Source organism: Hirundo rustica, chromosome 12, assembly GCF_015227805.2.
Source record: "Hirundo rustica isolate bHirRus1 chromosome 12, bHirRus1.pri.v3, whole genome shotgun sequence".
Taxonomy (NCBI): domain Eukaryota; kingdom Metazoa; phylum Chordata; class Aves; order Passeriformes; family Hirundinidae; genus Hirundo; species Hirundo rustica.
The window spans coordinates 5891258-5913822 of NC_053461.1; the positions used below are offsets into that span (position 1 = coordinate 5891258).

Consider the following 22565-nt stretch of genomic DNA (forward strand, 5'->3'; position numbering starts at 1 on the left):
AAGTCAATTAATTTAGAAACAGTCCCAGTTCTGGTGGGTTGGTATCGAGTAGAATTTTTCTCCAGTCTCTCAGCCCTGTAATAACTTTTTTCCTGGTGCTGAGATGCTGTTGTTAAAGGCCTCTTGAAGGTGGAGGGAATGTGAGTGACTTTCCTTTCCAGCTGGATTTCAGAAACTCTTCTTGCCAGGGTGTATCTTGTGACCGGTGTGACTGCCTTGGCATGGGCTGGGTCTCTGTGTCTTACTGTTGAAAAATGGGACAAGACACTCAATATCTGCAAAAACTGGCCTCTTACAGTACTCTGGCTGGAGGAGGAGAAAACAGCAGTATACACTATTGATAAAACACCTTCCACAAGAGCAATTAGTTCTGAGTCTTCCCCAGCCCTCTGCTATCTGAATCAGCTGTGGAGGTGTGAGGGAGGGTAAATGCTGTGATGTTGTGTGCACAAAAGCCAAGTCTCCCAGGGAAAATAAGGAAAAGTGATACAAGTGATGCTTCAATAAAACATCCAACACAGCAGTAGTAATTTATTGTTAAATGGTTCTTGCTCTTTGTGGCAGTCTTCCTTTTTGGCAATACAAGGTAATGGCTGTGTAGGACTGCTTGGGTCTAGAACCAAAGCAGGATTTTTCCTCCATCCTACGAGAAGGGAGCAGGTTTCACAGGAGGGCAGTTCTGGAGGAGGAGAATGGCTCAAGCTTGGAGCCTGGGCAGTCAGTGTGAGAAACGGCTCTGTGCCAGAAACCTCTGGGGGTAGCGTGGGACAGCATCCATGGTCCTGCTCATGTGGAGCTTCTCCCATGTCTTCTTTCCCATCTATCCCAAGCATCAAAGCTCATGAGGAGATTGGTGTTCTCTGGTTTTGTTTATGTAAACCGTCTAAACTCAAACACCTGGGGCCACTCAGTGTGCTGTGACTGTGTTGTGTGCTCAACAACTGCTTTCTAACTCAGTCATGCGAGTTCCAGATATTTATTTCTGCTTCTTGAGGGTGCTGTGACTGGGCAGACCAAAAGGGAAAATTCTGTCTTTTAAACTTGATCTTCATCTGCATTTGAGCAAGTTAAAATCGGAATGGCTTGGTAGGGGGAGGTGTTGTTACTGTCACCACCGGCCACCAACTTCTCGTGTGCACAACACACCACCTTCATCACTGAGGAGCACTGCTCTGTTTTATATTAAAAATTAATAGCATTAATGTGTTCCATCATCCCTTGGTTCCCTGCTGTGTAGGGGATTACCAGGAGACTTCTGCTTGTCATTGCCCTTTTATTGTGCACAAGAGCATTAAATGCTCTTTGGCTGAGATTAACACTGTTACTATAATATTAATATAAATTAAAGTTCTGGTTTATGTTGCTTTTTATTACCAAGGGCTCCTCACCTTCTCTGAAGACCAGTATCCTTTAAAGCTCCCAAGTCTACCAGGTTTGGGGTTTTTTTCCACAAAAGATAGAACTCCCTCAGTTTCAACTTTTTAACTTGAAACCATTCCTAGGAGGAACTTTTCTGATGCAATGACTCTGTTGACATATTAGGCTGCATTGAGGTTCAAGCCTTCAAATGATACTTAAACTTCATTTAAAAAAAATTAATAAGATAATTTACACCTTTGTACCACATTTAATCTAAATCTACAAGTTATTCATCGAAATGCCTTCTACATGTGGACTGTAGCAACCTTTAGCTTCCTGAGCACGTTTTGTTGATGATGATAATACAGAAATCTTGACTGGTGCTTTGTATCTGCACAGAGCAGTCGGTGTCGCTGCTTCAAAACTTGTGGGGGTTTTCTAATTTTCTGTTTACTTTAGAAAATGAGTTTGTTACATTTATAAAGCACTTTCCTAGCCACACAAAGGGAATCCTGTGCACCTTGTGAGCTGTCAGTGTGCATTGGTCACTGATTCCTGCTGAGACATCAGGGGCAATGAACTCTCCCTCCCTGGTGAGACTGGTGGCCATTAAAGGTCCAGAGCTGACTTGTTTTGTAGGGAGCATTTCTAGGGAGCCCAAAATCAGTATTCCTGGGAACTCTTGACGTCCTCCCCCTTGTTTGGGAGAGCTTCATCTGCAAATACTCGTGGGTTTGTGCTTTCATTCAGTTTATTCCACGCTTTTTATCTTTTTTTCTTCTGTGGAATCAGAGCAGAAGTTGATTCCCTTCTTTTCCACCCCCACCTTTTTCTGCTATTAATTCTCTGGAAGGATTACATTTTAACGACTAAATGTCAGTAAATGTCAACTTTTGCTTCCACTCCAAAACTTCAAATTTTTTTTAAAAAAATTATATGAGGGGAAAGTAATCTGTGAGACATCACTCTTTACATTTTTTCCCTTTTTCTTAAATTCATTTAGCTGTCAATTAATAGAAATTGTCGTTCTGAAGTATGATTAAATTTGCTGCTAATTTTTTCCAAACTACTAAATTTGGTGTTTTCAATATGTAACTTTTTTTAATAAGGCACCAAAGAAGAGAAAATATAAAATTGCTTTAAAAATAAAACCAGAATTTGCACTTGGACTTTTTCTGAGGCAAGATAGAACTGTATTATCTCTTCTTTTTCTTTACAGTTGATATGCTCCTCATTTAGTGAGGCTTTTCCCCCTAATTTTATTTTATTTTCACTAGTTATGTAGAAATATGAGCTCAGGTATATTATTTGCATGTTTCTTGTTTAATGAAATCATGGACCTTGTTAGCTCAAAATAAAATACATTGGTTTGCCCTTTTTTTTTCATGTTTGTATATATCTTTGTGTAAGAACATGAGAGCCAAAATTTGTATTATTTAGAGAAAAGGGAACAAGTAATCATTAATTACTGGGAACTGTAGCCCACTAGAGGCTCGTTAGTAACTGCAAATATACAAGAAACCCAAACTTGTAGGATGAGTAACTAAACCCAAAATGTTAGCTGCCTTTCTGCCTTTTTCCTGAAAAGCCTCTTGGAGTTTGGCTTGAGTTGGGAGTTCAGTTTTGAAGCTCTGACTGTAAAGAAGAAGTCAGTAAGCATTTTGGGGAATACCCAGGCCTCTGTACATTCTGTAAATCAAGAATATAGGAAAGAGGAGTCCCAAAGCAGATGGTGCTGCTGCCGTTCCAAGTAACCGTGCTGTCTTTGTGCCTCTGACCCTCCAGTAACCCAAGGTTCTTTCATTTAACACTGTCCCCGTGAGATCTGTGTTCCAACTTCAACATTTACATCTTCCTTCTATCCACACAGGATTATATTTTACATCTTGAAATTTGCCAAAATGGGAGTAGAAAAATTTGGATATGTGAGGCTTTTATTCAGCAGAATAAAAGTTTACCTTGCCAAAGTTTACCTTGTTATTTTGTTCAGGTGTTCCCACAGAAGACTTGGAGGAGCAGTGAGGCACGTTTAGTATTTCTGCTGTTTGGCCAAAGTACTTTTTACATGCAGTTGTGACTTTTCCGTGCAGTTTTAGGAGTCTGGGGGAGCAGTGGGGAGTGCTCCCTGTGCTGTTTCCCTCCAGGCTGGGCTGTGAGTTTTGCTGCCCTGTGCAGTGGCTGCTGCCTACGGAGCTGTTCTGGGGGAAGAGCACAATCACTGCCCCACAACGACTCCATGCAAAGGATAGGCTTTGGCTGCACGAGGACAAGGAATATTCTGGGGTGTGTCTATCTGTTCCCCCAGTGCACATGCTCTCCACTCAGGAAGCATCTCCAGCACCACCTCCCAAATGGCTCCTGTGCTGAGCTGACCCAGGTCCAAGGCTGAGAGCAGCTGAGGTGATGGGGGTGATCTGGGTGACGACCCACAGATGCTGAGGATGGGCCCAACTCAGTCTCTCAGCGTGAGTGTTCCTTATGAGGGAGCAGCTGGGGGCACTTGTTCTATTCAGCCTGGAGAAGACTGAGGGGAGACCTCACAGGGGTCTTCAACATCCTTTATGAAGGGCAGGTATTGATCTCTTCATTCCCATGACCAGTGAGAGGACTCCAAGGAATGACATGAAGCCAGGGGAGGTTTAGGTTGGATATGAGAAGAACGTTCTTCTCCCAGGAATGGTGGGGCACTGAACAGGCTCCCCAGGGAATGGCCCCACGGCTGCCAGAGCTCCAGGAGAATTTGGATGACACTCTCAGGGACAGGGTGGGGTTGTTGGGCTGTCTGTGCAGGGCCAGGGGCTGGACTGGATGATCCCTGTGAGTCCCTTCCCACCCAGGACACTCTGTGATTCTATGAGGGCTGTAACCCAACATCGAGTACAGGAGTCAGACTTCAGCCTGTAACCTTCATTTCGGGAAGGCAGCAAGGATTTGTGTCTGCAGCTGGCTGATTGAAAATCTGATCCTGTTTGCACTGCATGGCTCACAGGAGGCTTGGCTGCTCCCAGAGCTGCTCCTGTGCACCAGCCTGTTCCCCCTTCCCTCACACTGCTATTGAGCTGGGGTCTCTGCTGGAGCAAGAGACATAACTATTATAAAAGCCACAGAATTGGCCAAATAGTCTCGGGCTTCTTTGGTTTGATTTATTTAAAATTCTCTTCTTAAAATATAATGTATTATTTATTGCCCCACAAGTCAGGAAGTGTGAAATAAGTATCTTCTAATTTCACCTTTTTTGTTGATAGCTTGAAATGGGAGAAAAAGAGGCAGCAAATTACTTACCCATAGACTTTGTAGAGAAAAAAAGTGAGGTGATCTGCTCCACTGATGATCTGGTGTAGCCCTGTAGAACTGAGGAAAATAAAACCAACTAATAAGTATAGTGGGGCTGAAAGATGTGGAGGTAATGGCCCTTACTGAAAGAAGAGAGCAATCAGATAAATGAGTCTATTATTGAAGAATTCTTGATTTTATGATTTCAGTTAAAATAAAGTAAAATCAGAGTGGTAAAAAAATTACTTTTCTTTTAAGGCAGTGTAGTGTCACAATTTTGTGTAATATAATGCTGAAATGAAGATAATTCCCAGTTTTGATTATGGGTTTAATCAGGCATTAATAATGGGAGCAAGTCTTTTATTCAAGTCTTTGATTTTTTACTACAGCAGAAAAGTTAGGCTGTATTTGAGCAAAGCAAATGAAGAAGTTGCAGTAAAAGATGCTGAGGGTTGTATTAAGTCATCGATTCCTCTGCTTTTGTAAATGATTTTCAAGCAGAAGTATGAGGTACAGATTAATAACAGCAAAGTCATCAATATGATGTTACAAAATCAAAACAAATTGGAAGACGTGTACTTCTCCAGAAGATGGGAGAAACAGGCAGAAGTAAAATATTGAGCCTATTGCATGCAGATGCTTGAGTTTATCCCTTCTGAGGATTAATTAATGACAGCACAGCAGCGTTAAAGAAGTTAAAGAACTTTCTGTGGAGACCCTCAGTTATATTTGGTGTATCAGGGTTGATCTGATTCGCTACAGTAGTGCTGGAACCACTCGATGTGTGGCTGCAACTGCCTTTGCAGCCTGCAAATCTCAGCAGCAAGTGACACTGCCTATCAAGGAAACATCAAGCATCTGAATTGTTCCAAAGCAGATCGTTCTGGATAAGGGGTGCTTGAAGGGAGAGCACTGATGAAAGCTGAACAGATGGGGTTTGAAGACAGCATCAGGAAAAGGCATCTCAGAATGCTGATTGCTTTGCTGATGTAATTAGCCTCTAGGGCAGTATCAGAGTTCATTGTGGAAAGAAACAAAAGTAACCACCAAAGTCATAGTCCTTGCTCAGGCAAAATATCTGTAAGTTGAGAGAGTGGTTTATCTCGGTGAAGACATCAGATCTGTGGCTAATGTGATAAATCTCGTGTAAAAAGGAAAAAAATAGATGTCAGGAAAAATGATGCTGTTGTGAAGTCAGTGCTGTGAGTGCTCTTTCCAGGGAACTCCACTGTGCCTCTGGAAAGAGGCAGAATTGGGCTGGACCAAGATCTTTGCCTCCTGGTGGGATTGCCTTGGTCCGCATGGCCTCACATGTATTCTGACAAATTTGGAAGATGGTTTTTCCTGTGCTGAACTGAAATAGGAGTTGTTTGGGCAGAATTTTTTCAACCTTTTCCAGTAGTAAGACTAGATTAAAAAGTTGTTTTGACTACATAAAATACAGATCTGGTGTCCAGTGATTTGCCTGTTACTTGGATTTGAGGTTTATTGAGGGGTCAGTTTTGGTCCAGGCATGTCTTGCCATCACCCTTAAAATCATCCCAAGTTCAGCCAAGTTCCAAATCTGTAATGATCAGCTTGCTCTCACGTACACAAAGCTCCCTCATAAATAGCAGTTTCGTGTTGGTAAACTGAGCATTCAGATGTAGGAGATGTCAGGATCCATGTGTTTATACTTCTGACTGTCTTGCACTCTGTATTTTTTATCCCACTTAAGGATTTTTCAGTGCACAGACAAAAAATATTAGAGTGGTAAATGATTGATTTCAATAGCTGGTTTCATTGTCATTGTTCAGCGCATGGATTTCTTTATTTCAGGTTAGCTTAGATCTGCTCTGAAAACAGGGTTTGGGTTTTTGTTCATTTCCTCCTGATTGTGCTTTGAGAAGTTTTCACTCTAATGGCTGGATCACTGTTATTTTTGCAACATGGCTTTAGGATTAGTTTGCCTTGTCTCTACTTTGTGTATGTGGAGCAGGTGAATAGGTTAAACTTGTGAAATTCCACCCAATTTTGGGAGCTGCATATGAAATATCTCAGATGAGGGTGGCGTGGTTTGAGTTCCCCCCAGGTACAGATTGCACTTGAACTCAGTCGAGCGTTTTTTTCGCTGTGTTCCAGCTGGGAGTGCCCCGGACTTTGGCAAAGCCCGCCACAGTCCAGGCCCTGGGAAATGAGGAACAGGCAATCAGAAAGTACCTGTGTGGCTCAGCTGACTTCCTGAGCATTGCCTGAGACATCAGGAAGAACAAGAGAAGAACCTGGATTTCTTAGAGTAGCATTCAGCTGTGGCTAAACCACAGGACACTTCTTTCTTACGCTGCACTTCCCAGTGTCTGTGCAGAATGCAGAGGAGAGGGGAGGGGCTGCAGATGGCAGTTCCTGTCACTGCATCCCAGCCTGCATCCTGACTGGCTTCAGGTTGTGTTCTGGTCTAAGGATGAAGCTAAAGGGGGAGAAATAGTGTGTGATTATATTGTGTTTAATACATACAAAAGCAACAATACTCAGGTTACTCAAGCACCTCAATCCTGAAGGTCACAAATGTTAGAAAGGCCATTTTAATCATATAAAATCTGTATTTGGCTTTTGGTAATTATCACAAAGGCCTGTTCTTATCAAATAGAAGATAATGGTTCTCTTCTTTTCTGCAATATTTTATTTATTATGTATTTATTGAAAGGGTATTAAATGGTTCCGAGAAAACAGTTTAGAGAAACAGCAGAACTGATGGAATCGCTCAGTTCTGCCGTGTGCACAGAATTTATATTGTTAGGATTTATTACAGTTTCTGTCATCTCTGTTGAAGTTTGCCAAATAATTTATGCCAAAGCACCCCATTGCAGTAAAACATGAGAAAGTAACATCCAGAGACAGGTTTTGTCCCAAAAGAGGGCCCAGAAAAGGATCTGAGATTCCTGACTCCAGTCTCTTAATGGCAAGGACTTAGGCTCTTGACCAAGCCATAGCAGCCCATGGGTTGCCTGTATGTAAATACATTATCCTGTCAGAAAAATCCATGGTGGAATCTTCCCGGCAATTCCAGGCCCATGAACTCAGGAAACTTGGACTCAATGCCACATGGAGAGACTATCACACAACAGCCTTCAAGGAGCACTGCTCAGGGGTCCGGTGGTGCTCAGGTTATTGTTGATGCTGCCATCAGTCCCTTGCCAGTAAAGCCTCCCTTTGTTCCTCTGGAGCCTTTCCAGTGAAACCTGCCACCTGGACCTTGTCTGCTTTACTGCTAATTGATTTATTTTTTAGTCAAGAACATGCAAAGATGATGATTCCGTTTTTACTTCTTCATTTTTCTTTATAAAATTTATCTCATTTGCCTAAACTGGACCAGAACTTCAGGGGTTTGAGTTGCCAAAGCTTCTCTTACAGGTGCTTCTGTGTGTGCAGTGGTCACAAGCACATTGCAAATGGCCCTGGTGGGAAAATAAACTGTATAGGCTGGGTTTTCCTTTCCAATTTTTATTGACCTGGCATTAGTAGCTCAACTGTGTAAAAGAATATAATGTATCTGAAAATTTTAAACATTTCTGGAGTTTTGGAACCACCAGCCCTGTGTCCTCTGAGCAATGAAAAGGATCCTTTTTGGGGTATTGCAGGAGGGATGGGAGGCTCCAGGGCTGGAACAGAGGGAGGGAAGACGTGGGACTGTGGATGTGATGCCTGCTCTCTTCCATGTGTTGAACGGGTAGCTACCACTGTGAGTTCTGTACTAACTTTACCCAAATGATAAAGACTTGGAAACTAGATGTCTGAGCTAAAGGTACAATAAATAATAAATGTGCACCAAACACAGGAGATTATTGATAATAAGAAAATCTATGGCAACAGTATTAACAGGCAAAGGGCATGGAGATGGGAAAGATAGGGTGAGGAATGTGTGCCCTGGATTTCAGGACAGGCAGGAACAAATGTGTTTTGGAAGGTTTGCATAGTCAAAGGAGATAATGTTATCATATGTAGCCTAGATGAAATCTGGACTGAGAAATATTGCAATAATGTACAACACTAGAGACTATTTTTAAATCTGTAGTCTTTACATTTGACGGTATCTTTGCAGAATGCAACCTTTGAATTTCACCTTTCAAGTGCCAGAGAGCACTGGGATTTAAATATCTTTCTATCTTTTTCTTCTGCCAGATATCTGTTTGGCTTTGTACCTTTTGCAAGGTATGTAAGACAACTGTGTGGTTGTATCCAGGAGAACAAAATTACTGCACACATTGCAAAACAGCCAGGGATTCGAGGCCAAGGTCTGCAGAGTTGTACAGAGCTTAAAGGTGGGGATAATTTATTTTCAAGCTTCCAAAGAAATGGGCACTGTGCATCTTTAAAAGTTGTAGCCAGACCTCTTTTGGGCAGAGCAAGAGGTGAGGTTGTGGTAAATGATAGAATTTCAAGTTTCCAGACATGTCCAAAGGAGGCTCTGTGGCTCACTTCACTTGATTCACATTCTGGGATTGGTTTCTGTTTCATTTTTAGTTCCTCTAAATAATTGCTTAATTTGTATATGAAACTTTATTTTTTATAACATTATTTTTTTGTGTTTGTGGGTTTGGCGCTATTCTGGGGTAGCCAGAATTTGGGTCCTGAAAAATAGGCACTTAGTCATTTGAGTTAAGCATCCAGATTTCCATCCTGTTCCCACAGCCAAACTTTATTCCATCTTTCTCAACAGGCAAGATGATTTTTCTTTCTGATTCAGAGGCCAAATCATCCTTTTTAGAAATTGCCTGGGTGAGCACGTTACAGAGTTATGAAGAGGCTTCACTTTCACATTCCAAGTCCCAAGTTCTTGTGGTCATTTCACGGAAGGTTCCCCAGGATACATGAGTGAAACAGGTTTTTCCTGTAACAGTCCTTTGGGAAATAGCAGGAGTGTTTTTTCCAGTAGTTCTTTCTACACCAGTGTATAATGTGGAAAGTAAATGTAGCTCTGGCCTGGCATCCCCTGAGAGTCCTGGGTGCAGCTCTCTGCTTCTGCCACTCTCATGGAACTTGCCTCAGGGCTATCTCCCTTTTTCAGGCTCTCTTCTGAATCCTTCTCACCCTGTAATGAATCCATGTATCCCTGAGGAGGTTTTCTTGCAAAGGCTCACCTTCTCTTCTGTTGTGTGGCAATTGGTTTTGGAAATACCTCCGTTTAAACTGAGCAGGAAATGCTGTTGTGATTGCATGAAAACTTTATGAAATACAACAGCATCCCCCACACTAAGAAACACCCAGGAGCTTTTAGAACTCCCCACAAGAAGTGAGAATAGCCATACCCTGCCCAAAACAGACAGTGGTTCCCCCTCAGCTGGGCTCTGAGGAATACAGGGCTATTTTGCCTTCTTTGTTTCAGGTGTCAAAACTGGGAGACACTGCACACTGTAGGCATGCAGAGTTCTCTGTAAGGTCTGGAAGGAATCAGGTAATGAAGTGGAAGACTCTCATCTAATTCAGGCAGAGCAAGGATCTGGAAGTAGATTTCTGCAGCCAGACTTAATAGGAATTTAGCTGATCTGGAAATCCAGGGTGTCTTGGTGGTTTTCCATTGTGGTTCTGTCCAGGACCTCTGAATGCTTTTCTACCAATCTGCTGTATATTTTCATGTGGTAACTTCTAGTTTTGACTAAAATAGTTCTAATCTTGCAGTTGGAAATACAGATAGTGATAGATAATTATGAATTCTGGCAGAGCACCCCCCCATGTTCAAAATATCACAGCCTCTTAGTTTAGAATAGTCACTTCTAAGAAGAAACTGAGACTTCAGGAGTTTTGAGTTTTAATGCTTTAAGGTTTGAAAAATGTCCCCAGATCCTGCAGTAGTTGATATCATAATTTAGCATTAAGAAGTGTTTTGAAAGGGATCGCTTTTGATGACCTGGTTGAGCTCTCCCTGCGCAGTTGTGTGATGAGAACAATGTATCACTGTCTGGATGTTCTTTCCCTAGACCTTCAGGGATTCTTCTCCCCCACCCAAAACGGGGCACTGGGAGTGGAGAAGCCTGTGGAGGCAGGGACTCTGGGATGCTCTTAGGAGCTGGTCTCCTGCTGCACCCTTGTAACTTCCGTTAGAGAGTAACGAGGGGCAGGAGGGTCAGGTGTGTGTCCAAATTCACAAACAAATAACACCCTCCCTTGGTCATGAAATGGTGAAGATGGGTCAAGAGATGGTTTCTAAAGGTTTTCAAAGCAGCCCCTGCTTGGGGGAAGTGTTGTATGGCCATATATAAATAAACATAAAGCATTTTTGGTGATGGGAGAAGGATTAGCCCATGGAAGTTGAAATTACCACCATCTGACAGCTCTTGGACAGACTCCTGCATATTAAGCAGGTGTCATCCAGATCATCTGGGGTGTGGCAGGATGTTCAAAATCTGCAAATTCCCCTTACCCTTGCAGTCTCCACCTGGGGATCTGTCTTCCCAAGCAGAGGGATGGCTGAGTGCCTTCTCCCCTTGCCAGTGCCTGCTGTGAAGCGTTGGAGCAGCTCTGTGGAGGGAGCAGCAGCTGCACGCTCGGGCAATCTGTTTCCCTGTTAACATGGCTTTAGTGCAGGGATGTTTTCCTGTTTCCCCGGTGGGTCACATCCAGGAGAATGACGCTGGATGAACACACATTGCTTCTGTGACAGCAACACCTCAGGAGTCAGGAACATTTCCATGGGGCAGCTGTTTCCAGGGTACTGATGTTAACTGGAAGCAAGCAGGTGGCTCCTGAGTCCCTTTTCTGTTGCCCCAGCTTTGTCACTCCCTCCTCCCCCTGCCTCAACCAGACTCTCTCTCAGACACACTGACTTGTGGAAGTGAGCCAACATTGCAGTGTACCACAGGCAGCTACTGCTGCAGGGAGAGGAGGGGAAGGACAGTGCCTTAAGAAAGGGAAACTGATATGCTTCAGCTTGGAAAGATGGAAAGGATCTGATTCCTGGAATAATTCTTGGTTTTAATTTCATTTCATTTTTGTGCTTTTGCTACATCTCATTTTTCTGACTCCTGTGCAGTCCTCTGAGCATCATGATGCTGCTTTAGATAAGATGTCAAAACATCAGACTTCCAAATATTCCTGAGGTCCTCCTCCTCTTCCTTTTCCGTGTACAGCCAACACAAGGCAGGGAGAGAGGAATTATTCAGGAATGTGAAGGAAATGCTTTTGATTTTGGTAAAAAAAACACCCTTGCATTTAAGCTGCTCTGGTCTACCTTTGTGGTGCCTGACTGCTTCCTGTCAGCTGGTTATAGGGAACGTGAACCATTCCTGTCTAACCTCTGTTAAAGGAATGGAACATGGATGTTGGGGAAGGAGCCCTCTCCTCACACCTCTCACTCCACAGCATATCCTGGTATAGGGAAAATCTTTAGAGTGAGGCAATGTAGCTAAGAACTGAAATAAAGTGGGCAGTAAGATAGAGAGATGTTCCTTTTCCTTGGGATCACTGGGGAAGTAAAGTCTGCTTGCCTGGAGTAGCTGGGAGCTGTGACTTGCCAGGAACAGGAGTTCTCAGCTGTTGCAGGAGAGTCTCCAGGGCTTGGGTGCTCAGACAGGCAGGGTGGGAGCCTGGATGGGCCAGGGAGATGCTGGGTTTGGATGGAGAAGGGAGCTGTGGTCAGGAGGTTGTGGGTTAGAAGGATGGGACATTAACCTGGTGAGGGGATCTTGATTAATGGTAGCTGGCAGAGTGTTTAGGGTTTCAGAAAGGAAATGGGAAGGAATGTATGGCTATGTATGAACTGGCAGATCCCAGCTGCATTCTAAGAAGTGTTTTCCAGCACTGTGGATATTAAAGAGCTCTTAATCAAGTAATGAGTTCTGTAAGGCATTCGCTGCTCCAAGAGTGTGCTGTGGGGCTTGAAAGGAAAGTCGTGCTGGATTCTGCTGCTATTGTGGCAAAGCAGAGCTGTAACCAGGAGTGGCTGAGCCAGTGCACCCGGCAAAAGCCAGCAATGAGAATTGTAACATTAATAACAGTTTTACTGCAGTGTCACTTGCCTGTGTTGATTCCATCTGTTGAATTCCCCCTCCTCCTGGAGTATTTTTCTTTCCTTGCCTTTCCTGGGTACTGGTTTACTTAGCTTTAGAACATATATTCAGACAAAATAAGGACAAGAAGTCTTGGGAGAACAATCTACTTTTTCTCTTAATGGCTTCCTTTGCATTTCTAGCTCTGCTGAATGCCACAGAGTTTTGTTTCTGTTCACAGTCACACTATTTATTCTGTCATGTCGTGGCTGTACACAATAAGCAGTTCCAGGGATCTTTATGCCTGGAGGGCCATTAAGCTTCCATCCACAGAGGTATAGACTGGATTGTGCCTTAGAAACAGATACAGATCCTTGCTTGAAAATGCCAACGGCAGAGCTTGCACAGACGCAAGTGTGAAAACATATAGCAGTGATTTGAAGCGCTAAAGAAATCTTACCGATGTCCTTGCTGAAGGCCTTAGGGCTTTGTTTCATTATTGTAGATGAGCTAAGTTGCCACGGGTGACAGCTTTTAGGATTGAGTGTTTGATGCTGCACTGGCCAGAGTCACTCCAGTCAGATTCCCAAGAACTGGGTCAGATCTCAGTATCTCTGCTGCGAGAGACGTGAGGTAGAGTTGCTGTCAGTGCCACTGATGTCAGGGATTTAGCAAGTCTCCTCCTAAGGTAATGCTTAAACAAGGAAGATGAGCCCCATGGAATGGGAGAAGGAAGATTTGGGAGGTTTTTGTTTATTTCTGGGTTCTTTGGATGATTTAGGAATACTTCAGACAGACTATGCAGCAGGAGAGAGACACTGCTTGGTCATGCGACAGAATGCACAAACGTGGGTGTAGAAGAAGGAGATGTCACGGAGGAACCTGTCTGAGAAAGAGCAGGCTGGGGGTGGCACATTGCCAAGCTTTGCATGCATGGATGGCACCTGAAATTCATATAGAAGGGGATGGGAAGTCAGCTATAAGGGAGTTCAGGTGTGTGGGCAGTGGTGTGACAGGACAGTATCTTAATTCTGAGTTTCTCTGCCAAATGGTGGGGCCGTGAAGAACAGAGCTGCAGATACGGGGGGAAGGAAGGTCATTAAGGTATCAACTGTCCCAAAATGGGGCTGGGTGCAGAGAAGGGTGAAAAGACAGACACCTGGCAAATGGCCACAGCAGGAATCCAGCAGGCAACCCAAAGAGCTTCTGTCAAAGCCTCCCTGGGAGTTCTTGAGGGATTTAATCTTCATGACTGTAGTCACACATGCAAAAATACAGAGGAGGGCTGGGGGACAGCTCAGGTTTCTCTCAGAGCTACTGTTAGCTGTGGTTAATGAGATTAAACATGTTCCTAATTTCTGCTTATACCTTGCTTAGTATTATCATATCTGTGTTAATTTTCATACTGCTGATTAGTGTGAAGGCTAGGAAAAGAGAACATCAGACTTAGGTCTTCTCAGTTCCTTCTGCTACATCCTGCTCCAGCAAAGCTGTGCCATGGCTTACTGGTGTTGGTATCATTGCCCTGCTGTCCCATGCAGTAGTACAGGTGATTTTCAATACAGTTAGAACTGAAATTAGAGTACGCTAAATAACATCTATATTTGCTCTTTCCCCTTCTTTCTGTGAAAAACATGTGTAGAATGTTACTGCTAGTTAGAGGAGTTATGGTTTTATTAAAGAAAAACATAGGTGTAAGACAAAAATATAGCAAAATATAACAAATGGTGTGGGATATCATTATTGGGAGGATGGGGGGATTAGGGATGGTTAAAATGGAGCTTAGGAATTGTGACTGTCAGTACGGGGAGGTGAGAGGGTCACATTCCAGCCCATTTCATGGCCACAAAAAGTGCTAGTGTATTCTGGAGGTATTGCTGTATCACAGTCATTGCACAGAAGAACATCAAAGGTAAGGAAATACAACTGGCAGTTCAGAAAATACAGAGTGTTTTGTGGTGGCCATAGTTCCTGTGGAAATATGTATGTCTCAGACTGGCCCCAAGACAGCTCTGAGTCCTGGACAGGCTGGATGTGTCCTCATTGCGGGAGATTTCACTATGGAGGTGTCAATACTGTTTGCTGTAGGGTACTCAAAGTTTGAAGTGATCCTTTATTTGCTTTGATTCAAAGCATAGAGATCTTGGACATTTGGAAGATCAAAACTGTAGTTTTGAATTTACTTTAGTGTTCTATGAATAGCTGATATCCTAGGAGAGGGAGAGTTCGATTGGCTGAAGATGTGAGGAAGTGCCACAGTATTTCATACTGCTGGAATTTTCTTACACAGCAAAGTGTCATGAACAAGGTTCATTCATTTTGCTCAGCCAAGGATTGAGTTGTATAAATTATTGAGGCTAAGTCAGCTGACTCCATTTTATTAGAATTTATGAACTCATGGCTGGCAGGAGTGAAGTTTTGTGTTGAGGTGTTTTTTATGGGTTTTTTTGGTTTTGGTGTTGGTTGGTTGGTTTGTGGCTTTTTGGTTGGTGGTTTTGGTTGGTTTTTTGTTTTTGTTTGGTGTCTTGGGTTGCAGTGCAAGATGTAACCAAAAGTATTCTATTGCCATCTGTTGAAACCAGTTGAGGAGGTGTTTTCTTTATCTCTTCTATGACCAATTCCTCATAGCTCCAGGGGGAGGGGGCAGGTGCCTTCTGTTAATGGGCAGCTGTTAAACCAGCTGGGGCAGTGTTCTTCATCTCTTCCACGCCCATCCTCCCTCCAGGGGATATCTGCTGTTCATGGGCCATCGAGGCTCACTGCATGGCTGAGACAATTACATCATTCCACTGGGAGATGCTCCACCCAGGGGGGGAGCCAAACATTCCTACCTGGATAAAACCCGAGATTCAGAACACCAGCACAGCCTGTTTGCACTGGATTCCCAGAGGAAGACTGGATCCATCTCACCACCCCTGGAGCTACAGAGGAAAACTACCCCCTTCTACAGGATCATCTTTGCTCCAAAAGAACCACATCTGTCACTCCAGGACTTAATTTATTGTGGCAGGAAGTGGTGGTCAGAGTGCCGTGACTTTCCTGGAGAAGCGTCCGTAGAAGGACATCCCAGAGGCCCAGGTGTGTCCACTGCTGCTGAGTGATTTCAAGTTCTTCAGTGAAATCAGCTCTTTGGGTCGACGCTGAAGGAAGAGACGGAGCCTTTGTATGGAGTTCCAGAGGAGGCTTCCTTCAGCTTTTCCTTTGGAGGGGTTCGGTGACGAAGAGCCTGAGAGTCAGAGGGAACAGGAGTTTGTATGGGAAATGCAGGAGGTGGGGTAGAACATCTGAGAGCTCAGGGGAGAGGAGCAAAGGTTAAGGGCCAGCAGGGTACAAGGTTTACATAGTTGCTGCAAAGCCTCTTGGGGGTAACACATTTTCTCACCATGACAGAGAACTGTCTGCCAGGGTTTCTCCCTTAGGGGGATTGCCACAAGCTCAAGCCTAAGGGCTGCTCTCTCTTTGGGGAGCACATTTACATTAGTTCTGCCTGAACAGTCTCCACACCAGGGAAGCGTGTTTATATTATTGTCTGACTTAACAGGCTGTACCTTAATTGGACTGCTACCAACCAACCCCTGACCAACAGGGTGTCAGCCTGCATTCTGACTCTGTCAGTGTTTTCTTTTTTTGTTTGTTTGCTTTTTTGTACTACTACATTTTTATTTTTAATATTCCTAGTGAAGAACTGTTATTCCTATTCCCATATCTTTGCCTGAATGCCCCTTAATTTCAAAATTATAATAATTTGGAGAGCCGGGGTTTACATTCTCCATTCCAAGTGAAGCTCTGGCTCTCCCTGGCAGACAGCTGTCTTTCTAAACCAAGACATTTACGGGTTTTGTTTATTTTGTTGGGATTTTTTTCATCTTCTCTTATTTCGCTTTTCAATGGCAAACCTCATATCAGATACTTGAGTGAAATTATAAGGTAAGAGCTGTCATAATTTTCAGCTGGGATTTTAGATTTCCTTTTCCTCAATTTGGAAATTTAGGAAGAGTGAAAATAGTGGCAGAGCTAGAGATTATTTTATTTTAATCACAGATTAGCATGTCTGGGTTCTGGAAAGGGCTTTACAGCAGGTCTCCCCAGCTACTGAATATTGAGTGCAGTTTGTCAGTGCAAGCTAAACAGCATTTTGTGGTTGAAATTGTTATCAGGAGAAGGTAGAAAGAGGAGCTGATTTCTAGGCATTCTTGTATAAACGAGTGTTTGAGGATGTTCCTGTCTGGTAGCAGCATGTTAGTAGCTGTTGGTGATTTATTTTTCTTCTAAAACCCATTTGCAGTGTTTTGAATACAACAGAAGCCACATGCAGCTGTTTTGTAGCCTGTCACAACTGAGAATAGCTGGAATCTTACAGTGCCAGTAGGAATGTTTTTCCATCCACACAGAACAAGCACAGTATTAAAATACAAAGCAATATGGTTCTAGCAAAATACATAGCATGCTTTTTATTTAAATCTCTATATACTCCACGGTATTGAATGTACAGTTGCATGTGTTTGGCACTGCAGTTCAAATACATTCATGTAAGATTATCAGAGTATCAGGAAAGTCACTTTTCTTTGTGGGCGTTTTGGCTCATTTTTGTGCTTCATTTTATGCCAACCTCACATGTGCAAGGGGATACCTTTGAAATGTATCCTGGCCCCTAGCTTTGCCATTTCAGTTGCATTCCTTGTATCTCCACTAACATTTATGAGCAAAGACAGGTGACCTTTGCAGAGTGAATGGCTAGTTGCATGTGTAATTAGAGCATTAATAGTGCTATGTCTCATTTATTTACCTCAGGTTGTAGAGTCACAGCGAATGCCTGGTGGTGACTCGAGTACTGTTACAAGAAATAAAATTCAGAAACCACATCAAGATATTTTTAAGAGACCTGGTTGATTCACTGCAGGAGAGAGGCTTGTAGCAAAATAATATTAATGTGGTGTGTGCTCTCTAGGGATGGAGAAACCAAGGAGTGACCAAAGTTCTTCCAGAGACTTGCTGCACGTCCAGTGCTCAAACTCTTAGGAAAAAGAAAAATCTCTGATAACCTGTTCTTTTTATCTTTGTCCATTCTACTTTTTTCTCCTGTTTTCCCTTTAAAGCATGTGCGTAAGGAACTTGAAGTCGTGTGTGTCAGCAGGGAGCTGGTTTCAGCTCCATGTGCAGAGAATTCTCCCCGAGTCCTTTGCACTTTCACTAGCACTGCCAAGGTCCCAAAGATCTGCTGCAGCTTTTGCCATTTCCAGGATTAGCTGAGTAGAGACTGGCAGAGTGGAGGGAAGAGGTGGATAGAGAAGGGTCTTTGGTGCACTACAACCCTGACGCTCAGTAGGGTAGGGAAAGGATTCGATACCACAAGGCAGGAGTGATGGGAAACTGTGCTACTCGACTGTTGTTCCCATTGTTAGCTTGGAGAAGCCACCTTTGGGACTGGCTGTCTGTCTGAGTCCCCATGGAGAGGCCAGGGAATGCCAGCTGTGGTGGCAGCTTGGACAGCTCTGCAGGAATTGGGATGACAGTTTGTTTCGGTGAAGCCTCCAAGCAGGTTAAATTTGCAACAGCCTAAACGGGATTTGAAATAACAGCACGAATGTGAAATGTTTACACGACCCTCTACCTGTGCCCGCCCTAGCCCTTAGCTGTAGACTGATGCTTCAGTACTAAATAATTCAAGCAGAAGTATGTTGTGTTGTTTTCATTTTAAAGAACAAAATTGGTTCTTGGAGAATTGTGCAGGATTGGGTTCTCCACTCGCTGGGCTGCCATTGCAGCTTCGTGCTGAAGCTTGACTGATGGGCACTGCTGATGTGTGAGGAAGGAAATCTTGATCATTTCAATTCCTTGAGTATTCTAACACAAAGGATGGCTTTATCCCTTCTGAAGAGACCTGGAAACAGATAAAGATTGTTCACATTGAATTAAAAGATATATTGGAAATAATCAGGATGTAATAAAAGACAGAATGTCCAAGGCCATACTGATAGCTCTCTTTTTTTTTTTTTTTTTTTTTTTTTTTTTTTTCCCTTTTCTTTTAGTAGCATAGGAGAGGGAGAGAATGAAAGAAACATTATCCAAGCCTCTTTTTGCTGTCAACCCCTCTTGAATAAAAAGAGACTGGAAGAACTGCTCTGCTGCAAATGGTGTCAGGTTCTGTGCATCACTGCGAGTTCAGTTCCCTAGACCTATTTGTAGAATTCAGCATTTTGGTAACAGCCGCACACAAAGAGGAAAGCAAGCAAAAAACTGCTTCATTTATCCCCTCAGACTTTTATTTCCCAGCTAGAAACATAAATAAGCTAGATACAAGTGCCTATATGTCAGTATTGCGTGCTGAGGGACCATTAGGACTGAATATTTCTGCAGGTTCCATTTCTGTTTTAATAATGGGAAGCCTTCCTGTGAGGAAGATAGCGTGGAGATTATAAAACTGATTGTCTTGCAAGGGGAGTTCAGATTCTGGAACTGATGTATATCAGAAAGACATGGTTGCAGTGTCAGATGCTGCTTTAGTGTAGCACATGAAGTAGATGAGAATTGAGCCTTTAATACCTCTAATCCAAGCACAGCACCTGCTTGAAACTAGGAAGAACCGTTGAAGTTTAAAATAAATAAAGAAGCATAGTGGAGGTCTTAATTTCCTATGTAGGGAGCAGACAGGTCTGACAGAAATCTGTGTAATCTGGCAGGGCATATTAAAGAGAAAGTCACTAAGAAGTGGTTGTTTCCTGTCCTCAGCCTGTTCCCTACCCATCCCCATGGATATCTCCCCTCAGTTGTTACAGTTTCAGAGTCCAGAAGATCACTTGCCAGTCCCTGGAGCCCTGAGGTTATTTCCTGTATAGATCAGACCATTAAGGTATGAGGGTTCCTGCTGTCCTTCCCTGTGTACACCACACTGAATCAATGGAAAAGCTATTAGAAGATACTGTATCACTTTTTAGACTTATTTTTTTTTCCTAACAAGAAATTCTGCACAGGAAGAAATTCCACAGAGCCGGCCTTCCAAACTGCAGTTTAGAATTTGTTTGGCAGGTGCTCCCCAACCCGAGTTAGGCCAATGCCCTAGAATAAGAGTTCAGGCCTCCCTGCACTGCCCAGCCCTGAATTGGCAGCACATCCTGGAGTGTCTGCTGGCACCTGCTCTGCTGTTCCTCAGGAACAGGCTGAGCGCTCCCACTGTGCTGCCCTTTTCCCTCTTTAGCTTTTTCAGATATTGAGGACACTTGTGTGAATCACATCCTATACTTTCTTGCCTTCCATCCATCACCCCTGGTTTTGGTGACCTCCCTGTTTCATCTGCTGCTTTTCGGCAGTGGTTTGGTGATGCTGAGCTCCAACAAAACTCCTGTTTTTGTATTGAGCAGCTCCTGGTGCAAACTGTGCTGTCTGACCACACACTCTTGGAGTTGTGCAAAGGTTGCTGTGTTTTGTGCCATCTGGTCTCATGAGAAACTGGGAGAGGGAGTATTTCTCTTGGGGTTTGTGTGCTTTTGAAATTGGGCTGGCTCATGATCCTGCCCACAGCCTGTCGTGGCATGCTGTGACTCAGCTGAACCCCAAGGGAGCTTTAGGGCAGTGACTGGGGGCTCCTGTTCCCAAAGCTGCTTTTCCCTCAAACCACCAGGAAAACTGATCTGAAATTCTGGGTTTGTTCACAACTGCCTCTGCACTTTTGTACAGTATCAGGGAACCTGACTGAAGTCTTATCAAACCCATTGCAGCAACAGAAGTACAGTTGCTCTTTGCGCTCAGGAAGATGGCAAAATATCCATTTAGGTTCCTTGCAAGTTTGTGTTATTTAAATTTTAGACTGCTTTTAAATCATCACCTAAATTTTGCAGAAATTGGTGCTTTCAACCCTACACAGCTTTCATTTTACAAGTGTCTGTGTCTCTAAAATGTCTTAAAAGGTACAGATCTGCCTTCCAGTTTTAGACCTAAAGAGGAGATTTAATTTATTCTTAAAGTTCAGAAGGAGAACTCCAAAGGTAAACAGTTGGATGGTATATCAGATGTTACTTGGTATGTGTATCTGCTCTTTATTTTTGAATTTCCCTTTCTCTGCTCCTCCAGGTGTCATCTTGACATGAGTACATTCAATCTTGGCACGAAGAAGTGTACAAAACTCACTTGAAGGGTGGAGAAAAGAAACTGCAGCATCCTTGTGTGCATCAAAATGCCTTGTAGAAGCTCTTCAGAGACTGAGAATTCAATTCTCTGAAACAATTTTCATAAGCACTTAGTACAAGCTTGGAAAACAGCATTTCTGTGCACTGTGCAAGCACAATAGACGCAGATGATAGTGCAGTTGCATTGGTGTAGAGAATGGGAACCTTTGATCAGTAGCACAGGATAGAAGAGAAGCTTTTGGAAGCGTCCTGCTCAGAAGTGGCATTAATCCAGTAATATCCAAGCAATAAACACTGTAAGGCCTGCTTAGTCTTGAGGGTGTTTGGGCTTTATTGTGGCACACATAATTTAATGAACTTTGGAAGAGACCTCTAGGCAACAGCCCAAACTCAGAAAGGCAGAGGGGAAAATTCTGATGGACAGTCCTACTGAGCTAGAACACAGTGGCTGTGCAGGAAGGGCTGCTGAATGGGCTGATGGCTGAAAGAGGCAAAGCAACCGCACTTGGACTCACTAGTGGGCTCTTTGTCCAAACTGGAGCCATCTCTTTCTTTAGGAAGTTATTTGTGTTGGAAATGAGGCCATAGGCAGGCTGGAGCAGGAAGGAGGAGGCGGACAGTGACCTCAAAAGGGTGTGCTCTGGGTGCAGAATGACAGCCCTGCAGAGGGAGGGTGGCTGCGAGGGGAGTGAACTTGGCCAGAAAGCTCCTCCAGCCCCTTGCTCTGCTGAAAATCTGGTGAAAAATCTGAAAGTCTTCAAAGCCCGGCTGAAATGCCTGGGCTGGGCACGGTGTGGGGTTCCTGCACCTTCAGCTACAGAGCCAGCTGCCCTCCTGAGCCCACTTGTCCCCTCCTGCAGCCTTTGTGTGCTTCACAGAAAGACAAAAATGTGCGCTCAGCAGAGGAGTAGTTGTCAGCCTTTTCCTGTTCCCAGCCTGGAAGAGAAGCATTTACTCTCTTTCCAGTTGTTCCTGAGCACTTCCCCAGCACTGTATGGAGGGCTGCAGACCATTCCTGCCATGTTACTGTGTCAGCTCTGCTGAAAAGGGGTGCTGAAGCAGCAAAGAGGTGTAAGATTTTTTTCCCAGTGATGTGAATTTTCTGTATTGAATAAGTAACAGACAATAAAGTAAACAGAATTTGTATCTTCCTTCCTGAGACCTTTAATGTTTGTGTATTGAAGGTGCCTGTGACATCATTTGTGGCTTAACTTGGCTATTGGATAGAAATAATTTCAGTTTCCTGCTCTGATTCATAAGTCCCTAATGACAGGTTACATGTTAATTCTTGTTTTCAGCAATTATCATGCAGTTGTGTTTTCACTGATAGCAAATGTGAGTGGAGCGAGCTTCACGCTAAGGCCTAATAGTGCAGCAAAGATACTTTTTATTTGCCTGTCTGAAAACAGCTCCCCCATAGTTGTTGTGAGCCTTTTCTAACACAAATATATCAGAGGTGATTGTTCTTTGCTTGTTTTTTATTCTGTTTCACTACCTTTAACGATGCTTTATATGGGATCGGTTTTGTTGCTGCTCCATCATCACCGTGATTATTACCATAGGGCATAAAGTATCAAACTCAGATCACAGCTGCATTGTGCAGGAGCTGTACAAATGTGCAGTAAAGGGAGTCTCTGTCACAAAGTGTTAGTAGTGTCTGGGGAGCCGAGGCAGACAGGAACAGGCACGATTCAGCAATGTGCCCCTACTGCACAAAAGCTCTGCTGTGGTGTCGGGCGCAGAGCAGCGCTTCAGACAGCGAGGGACGCGCTTCTTGTGCATGAGGTTGCAAGATCAGGAGGGATGAGCTCTTGCTGCCCTTCCAGAGATCAGTGCCTTTAAAATATAC

At 43.6% G+C, this 22565-nt stretch overlaps 1 protein-coding gene across 5 annotated transcripts in view; it reads left to right on the forward strand.

Annotated features, from left to right (window-relative positions):
- Positions 1-22565, forward strand: part of MAPKAPK3 (MAPK activated protein kinase 3) — a 53898-nt gene that overhangs the window by 11334 nt on the left and 19999 nt on the right. The gene's annotated exons all lie outside the window — the stretch shown is intronic.